The 7,633-nt window shown below is 41.0% G+C and overlaps 1 non-coding gene across 1 annotated transcript; it reads left to right on the plus strand.

The window, feature by feature from the left end:
* Positions 1-7,202: 7,202 nt before the first annotated feature.
* LOC140849815 (U6 spliceosomal RNA) lies at positions 7,203-7,308 on the plus strand. Its single transcript, XR_012132004.1, has one exon. It is a non-coding gene; the product is annotated as a U6 spliceosomal RNA (small nuclear RNA).
* Positions 7,309-7,633: the final 325 nt, after the last annotated feature.

Below are 7,633 nucleotides of genomic sequence, written 5' to 3' on the forward strand. Positions count from 1 at the left end.
CGGTTACATGAACATCTAGCTCACAGGGCCTTAATGAATCCATTATACTCAAGGTCTGTATGGCCTTGACTCCTCACTTAGCAGCACTAAAAGCAGCTGCACGTGTCTCATCCCAGTCCCACCTGATGCCCTTTTGTACCAACTGGTATAAGGGCTTCAGAATTTGTACCAAGTGTAGGATAAACACTATCCAGTAGCCCAAAAGACCCAAGTCTCTTGTAAGACTGACACAGTGGTAGGGGTAGGGGAAGCCTGGACCTTGTCTATGACTGCTTCAGGAATAACTTTAGTTTCACCCAAGCAGATAACCCCCAATAATTTTACAGACAAACCAGGTCCCTGAACCTTGGTGCTGTTCACAGCCCATCCTTTCTCCTGTAGATGTTGCAGCCGTCTAGGAACTGCCCCTTCTAAAACTGAAAGAAAATCAGACACGAGCGTAATATCATCAATGCAGTAATACAACCAGACCATTTGTAGTTTCTTCCATGTTGCTAAGTCCTGGGCTACAAGTCCGTGACAAATGGTAGGATTGTGGAGGCATCTCTATGAAAGGTGAGTGAATGTCCACTGCCAGCCTTCCCATGTGAAGGCAAACTGTTCCTGACTTTCCTGTGCTATGTCAATCGGAAAGAAAGCATCAGCAAGGTCTGTAACATAATGATATGTTCCTAGTTCATGACTGAGTGTGTCATAATGGATGTTATAGAGGGGACAGTAGCATGCAAATGGAATGTCACTTTACTCAATTCCCTGTAGTCCATGGTCATACTCTAGGAGCCATCTGGCTTTTTCACTGGCTACACTGGGGAATTAAAACGACTATGAGAGTGCTTTATGATGCCCACCTTCACCAACTCCTGTAGAGTTTCTCCAATTTCCTTGTGCCCCCCAGGCAATTTATACTGCTTAGTATTTATCACTGGCATAGATAAGGTGGGTGCTTAGCAGGTTCCCTCATAACTGCCTTTACCACACATACCCAGTCTAAACTCACCTGCAGTGGTCTGTAACTGCAGGCCCTGCAGAATATCTACTCCCAGGATATATTCAGGGATGGGAGAAAATGTACACAGTGTACTCCTTTAGGGGTAAACACCCTATCCCCAGTGGGCTTTCTTCACTCTAACTGCCTTACCCCTATAGCCAACTGTCACAGCAGGGGTTCTGGGAAAACACTCAGGGTTGCCATAAATTAGAGAACACTCAGCTCCTGTGCCCACCAGCACCAGGACACATTGTACATTCGCAGGCACCAGGACAGATTGGACATTCACAGGGGACCAATGAATTGCTAATTCTATATGTGGCCTCTAGTTGCCACCACGTCCCCCAGGGTGGGGATCTTGACCTGCCCCTCAGTCTAACCGCTATCCAATCATCCTGCTGTGGGGATGAGGACCCAGACGACTCCTGAGTACTGTCCCCCAGAAAATTTAGCAGGGACACAGGTTGGGCATTGGGTTTGGATTCTGATTTCCATGTACTGGACCTCAGCAGCTGGAACTGCTACTCTGGCTTTAATTGTCGCCACAGTTCTAACAAGATCCTGTTGGGCTGCCCATTGAGTTTTTCTTTCACTACCCCAACCATTATCATATCAACCCACATCTGGGTCCTCAAGACCTTCACAGGGCCTTTTGCACTTCTCCTTTGAGTTGTAGTCTGTACTTCCTTCCATGCCTTTATTGTTTCAACCTATCCCAGATCTACTAAAGTACGAGTAGCCTCATTTATGGGTTGTTCTATGTGGGGAGCAAGAGTAGTCACTAGGGACCCAAAGAAAGATGTGGGAGCTGTATGCCACACCAGATTTCTCATTCCTATTGTGAACAACTCTTCATTGGGACCCTGGAGGTCCATATTATAGATGATATTTTTCATACCCAGTTCCCACAATAGATGTTGGAGCTCCACATATGTTTTCCAGCTAGTGGGAAAATATGGTAAATCACCCTGATTAGACCAAACTGCCCTGATGGCAGCTGTCAGCCAATCCAGAAGTGTCTGATTCCCTGAGGCGTGACAGGCACTTTGCAACCACTGCCGGAGGGAAGGGTAAGTCATCAGGGAAGCCAGTCTACTCATTTCATGACCCAACATAACAATTTTTTCCACCCCATACCCCAGAAACGTAGAAGACACATAGGCAGAGATTCCGAAGGCTTCTGCCTGTACTGGACACTCATGTCCATCAGCTCATCCTGGGTATAGGGGCAGAGCATGCAGTGCTCCACAACCTGGAGAGGGAGTGGCTCCTCACCCTGAGGAGCCTGTGGTTGGTTCGTTTTTGTTTTTTTAGTAATAGCCAGGTGGGTCTTTAATACAGGAGAGTCTGGTGCCTTGGGTGGTAGCCTCGGCAGCAGTTTGGCCCATGGCCCCACTTCCTCATCTTCTTCCCCTGGCTTCTCCACCATTTCTGGGGCTAAAGGCATCGCTCTTCTGTCCTGCTTCCCCACAGCCTCTTGCAACACGACTTCTCCTGCCGCCTCCCCACTCTCTGCTTCTAAGGAATCTTCCAGAAGCAGGACCCATTTTTTCAATAACTGTCTCTCTTCCTTAAAGGCATCCCATTTGATTTAGATAAAATTAGTAGATGTCCCCTTAGCTTACCTATGAAAAGACCAGACTCAGACCTACAAGGTTCCATTCATTTCTAACAAGTGAACAGCTGAGCTGCTTTAGCCCCACTTGGTCAGCATGAAGTGCTTGACAACTGAACTCTGGTCAAAATTCTCTACTACCATCCCTCATATCCCTGAACTATGACTTACCCTAACCTGAGACAGCAAAACACTTCATAATGAATCCTCTCAAGAACAGGCTGGCTTTCAGAGTAAAATATTCACCTGCCAGCAGCCAATCATGTCACCCTTGCTCATACCACTTCCCCAGACCTGATTTCCTAGTCTTCAGTACTCTTCTTTATAAAACAAAAGTCTCTTTCTTATTTTTTCTCCCTATTGCAATCAACTTTCACCTTACTGAAAGTATTGATTTCAGTTTGCAATAATCCCTTCCAACTAAGTCTCTCTTTATCTAGGTTCAGAGCTTGTTTGTTACTTGATAAAATTTCTGGTGCTATGACTTGGATCGAGATTGGGCCACACCTATGGATATCACCATCCTCACACAGGTCATGGTGCCTTGTGCATCCTTTGAACTCTGCCACTCTGCAATTTGAGAATCCTTTAGTGAGCTCAATTTTTTCAGGCAAAGAAACAATACTTTTTTGCCCTTTCGCTGAGTCCTCTTCTGTTTTTCCTAGATTCCCCACACCTAGGTTCTCGTACAGGGAATTTTCTCTTTCTCCTTGACCTCAGAGATTCACTAAGGAGTTACCTCAGCTCTCTGTCCTGAGGAATGTGTTGAGGAAATCAGCCGAGTAGAATTCTCCTCCAGCTTCCTTAGAGTTTTATTTTTCCATTTTTCCTTGGGCTTAACTATCTGTTAATCCCTTAGTAATTCAGTCTTCTTAGCACCCTCCTTCCCCTTCTCCCAATGACTATATGCTTTTCTATTAGAGCACTAATTCAGTCTACTATCTTCAGTAATGGTAAATTTTACTAAAGGCAATTTAGAACTAAAATAGCATCTTTGGGAAATTGCATTGTCCCCACATTGGCTCATCTAAGCCTCTCCCTTCCTATCATCCCCTCCCTCCTCCCTTCCTTCTTTCTATTATCTTCCATCTTTTCGTCAGCTCCCTTGAATCCTTATATCTGACCTTTCAACACTTCTACCTACTCACCCCTCTACCCACCCTTGCCTGACCTTTCTGTTTCTACTCCAGCCCCTCAATTTCCTATAGCCATTTTAGTTTACACACTTTTCCTCTATAAGGGGCTCTCAAAAATCCAAGAGCAACCATCAGAGGTGAAATAAGCTAACTGGAAACAGGACAGATGTTTTACCACTTGGATGGCCTTTGGACATTACAAGATGAACTCTCAGTCTCTCCTTAGTCCTTTGCCTGAAATTTAGCCCATATTGTTCATAAGATTATACTTCATGACAAATAAGCTCCTTACGTTTTCTTCCATAATTATTGGTAGGTAGCAGATAAAATCAACTTATACCATCTTCCATTAAAAGATTACTGGTAAAATGTAAACGTGGGGAAAGGACAAAAGTCAACTTTTTAGGTAAACCAGTGAATTTTGTTTTTTTGTGTGTGTTTATGCCTGTGTATATAGAGAAAATGAAAATTTTATGGCCAGGATTCTCACCTTACCTGATTTTAGTATCACCCATTATATACATAAAAGGGCCCAGTTACATATCTGTGGGCAGCAGGATGTTTACCAGTGGCAGAGCTACCTGGGGTGAACTGTCAGTCTCAGAAGTACTGGCCCATCAGAGGGGTGGAAAGGAAACACACAAGTGCCTGGACAGAATTGGTTTGGTGTCAACCCGTCACCACAGAGATGCTCCCACAGAGTTCCTCCTGGTGCTGGGGGTGGGGAAGGAGACAGCCAAGAGCGTGGCGAGAGCAGAAAATCAGAGAGCTTAGAGAGCAGAGAGAGGAAGCAGGAGAGAGAAGCCATAGAGCCCCAAGCTTGGGAGCAGGAGAGAGCAGCACCGGAGCCAACAGAGATGGAGCCAGACCAGAGATGGAAACGAGCTTGTTGCCTGTATATAGTCAGCTGACCACCATGAGAATTAAACTGGTATGAGCTCCTTTTAACCCTTAACACTCCATTGTCATTATTCAGTCTCGGTGAATTAATAGTGAACTTGCCCGGACTGGGGGACTCCCTCCTGCAGGAGCAACAGCCTGAGAAACATAGCTAAAACTTTAAAATGATGCTATGAGCTCTCTATTTTTTGTCTGTCTATATGTGTATGTATGCATATGTGGTATTTTGCTACGTCCCCTTGGTGTTAGCAAATTAGATTACACAATCCCTTCAAAGAGTGCTATTACAATTGATTTAGAGACAGTTAAGCACTTACATAAACTGAATAATGTTAAAATTCCAAGAAATGAATGAAATTGAACTTTGAAAAATTTTATTTTAATAGTCATTGTTTTGTAGTATGTTAGCTTATAGATCATTTCCAAGATTTTTTAACAATTAAAAATCTTAGATTAAGGTAAATTAACTACATACAGTATGGAAGACATGTTTTTGTGTTTTTTCCCTAAATAAAGCATTTCTTTTTCCTAAAATAAAAAAACTCTTCATTCCAGAGTGAGAAAGATGAAAGCTTAGAAAAATACTTGAATAGATATGGAAAGTTCAGGAGAGTTTGTGGAAAGAGCATTTTATTTGCCATTGTCAAAGCTAGCTAAAATTTGATGGGTTTATATCTATGATTTTAAGTAAGATTTAGTATGAAATATACCTATAAAAAAGTAGTGTTTTTCTATTTGCTAAAATAGCAAAATTTTCTTGGATTACTGGTCTTGTTTTAATAAATTTGTAAAAGCTTTATATTCTGAGTTATTTGACAGAAGGTAAAGACTCTATGTCTTATCAGTATAGTTTGCTGTGCTCTGTGTTGACTTTATCATGTCCTTCATTATTTAGGAGAACAAATCTTTGCACTTTTAAAAAGAAACAAATGTTTTTTGTTTGTTTTTGTTTTTTATTACTATTATGTTACATTTTTTACTTTTAAAGTCTTCCATTGTCACTTTGTTAATCCTATTTATCAACTTTTTCATTATGCCTTCCCCAAATCAAGTCTTATGTGATATTTTTTATACCTAATACTGTCTTTGAGTTTACCTAGAGGGCCCCTGAAAAATCACAAAAGATTTGTTCTTTCATTTTGAAAAAAAAGGTTCTAAAAGTAATTAGATTTATTTGATATGTTACAAGATGCATGGGAAGTGTTGTTACATCAGAAGGAATGTGATGTAATCTCCCTTCCTGAAATTAAATTGGTATGGGCAACTTATTATTGATGTAAGTAGGTCAGAAACTGTATGGAGTTCCTAGATATCTGACAAAGTCATTGCTGTCCTTGATGTTTTTATTAATCAGAACCCTGGTAGTGATCTGCCTGACAATAAACAATAGTACAGTGTTGTCAGTCATAAAGTCATGTTTTCTAAATGTTGCATGTCACAAAAATAATCAAAGTCCCTTGTCAATTGACTTATTTTTGTAATAAACTTTCATGCCATTTTAAATATTTTACATTCTACTGATAGGTTTTTGTTTTACTGGTATTTCCATGACAGTGCTTGCAACCAGTCACAGACCAAAGTTCTTCATCTTCAACAAAAAAGGTCTTTTCAGAAACCCATGTTAAGGACTATGCCAGGTACTTTTAAGCACAGGTTTCTGATGACATTGCTTAAATAATTTTGAGACCTTACAACAGGATATATTCAGGATGTCTAGAATTCTAATTGAGAACATGAGAGATCCACTAGACTGCTATCCCAAAATGGGTGAAACAAGAGCTGATTGCATAGGACTGAAAGAACTGATAAAGGATGATCATTCGGAACATAGCTGATGCTTTAATACTCAATTTTCTGGAAATAGGGAACCTCTTTCTCTTTTTTCTGAAACTATTTATAACTCATAACAATTTAATATACTGTGCTTTTGTAAATGGAAATGAAACATTTGCTTTTCTCCCTGCCTGATCCCTCCAGAATTTGGTATCTCTTACATACTTATTTATAAAGCAGTATATCTCTTTGCATAGTTTTAACAAGAACTTGGCCTTGTTAAAAGAACATATTTGGAAGCATTGGTAATATAGCCAAGGTTTTGAATGAAATGTCATGTTTTAGAATGATATATGATTCAGATAGGACTTAACATCATGGAGCTAATGCTTATAAAACCCTCTTGGGAACTGGTTTTACATCTGGCTTTCAGGGTTCACAGACTTTCAGATGATTAAGGAAAGTAACTTTCTGGAGGGTTCAAGGACCTTAGTAATTTGGAGGTCATTAAGAAGAAAGGAATTCACCCAATCCAATTTACCCAGCAGGTATTAAAGGTTAAATTTTGGTACAAGTTCTTGGCTTGGCTTCCCAGGTAAAAGAGACTTTAAAAATCTATTCCAAGTTCTTTATGAAAACATCCAGCAAAACAAATGTATAAAGTCTTATATGTTAAATTATCATTCTTGCTGTACACTTGTAAATAATCATGTCAAATCCACTTAGGTCAGCCTTATTTTGTGACCAAGAATAATCTTTCTTTGTGTTTGATCAAAAGTGGGTGGCTGTACTGCTCATTTTGGCAGCACATATACTAAAATGGGAATGATACAGAGAACATTAGCATGGCTCCTACACAAGAATGACATAAAAATTGGGAAATATTCCACATTAAAAAAAAAAAAACAGGAGGTGGAGCCAAGATGGCAGCGTGAGTAGAGCAGTGGAAATTTCCTCCCCAAACCACATGTATTTTTGAAAAAACAACAAATAAAACTCTACCTAAAAGAGAGACCAGAAGACACAGGACAACAGCCAGACCACATCCACACCGGTGAGAACCCAGTGCCTCGCGAAGGGGGTAAGATACAAGATCCAGCCCAGCAGGACCCAAGTGCCCCAAACCCCAGCTCCATGTGGGAGGAGAGGAGTCGGAGCAGGAGGGAGAGGGAGCCCAGGATTGCTAAATAGCCAGCCCTAGCCATCTGCACCAGAGCACAG

The sequence above is a fragment of the Manis javanica genome, chromosome 5, assembly GCF_040802235.1.
Source record: "Manis javanica isolate MJ-LG chromosome 5, MJ_LKY, whole genome shotgun sequence".
Lineage (NCBI taxonomy): Eukaryota > Metazoa > Chordata > Mammalia > Pholidota > Manidae > Manis > Manis javanica.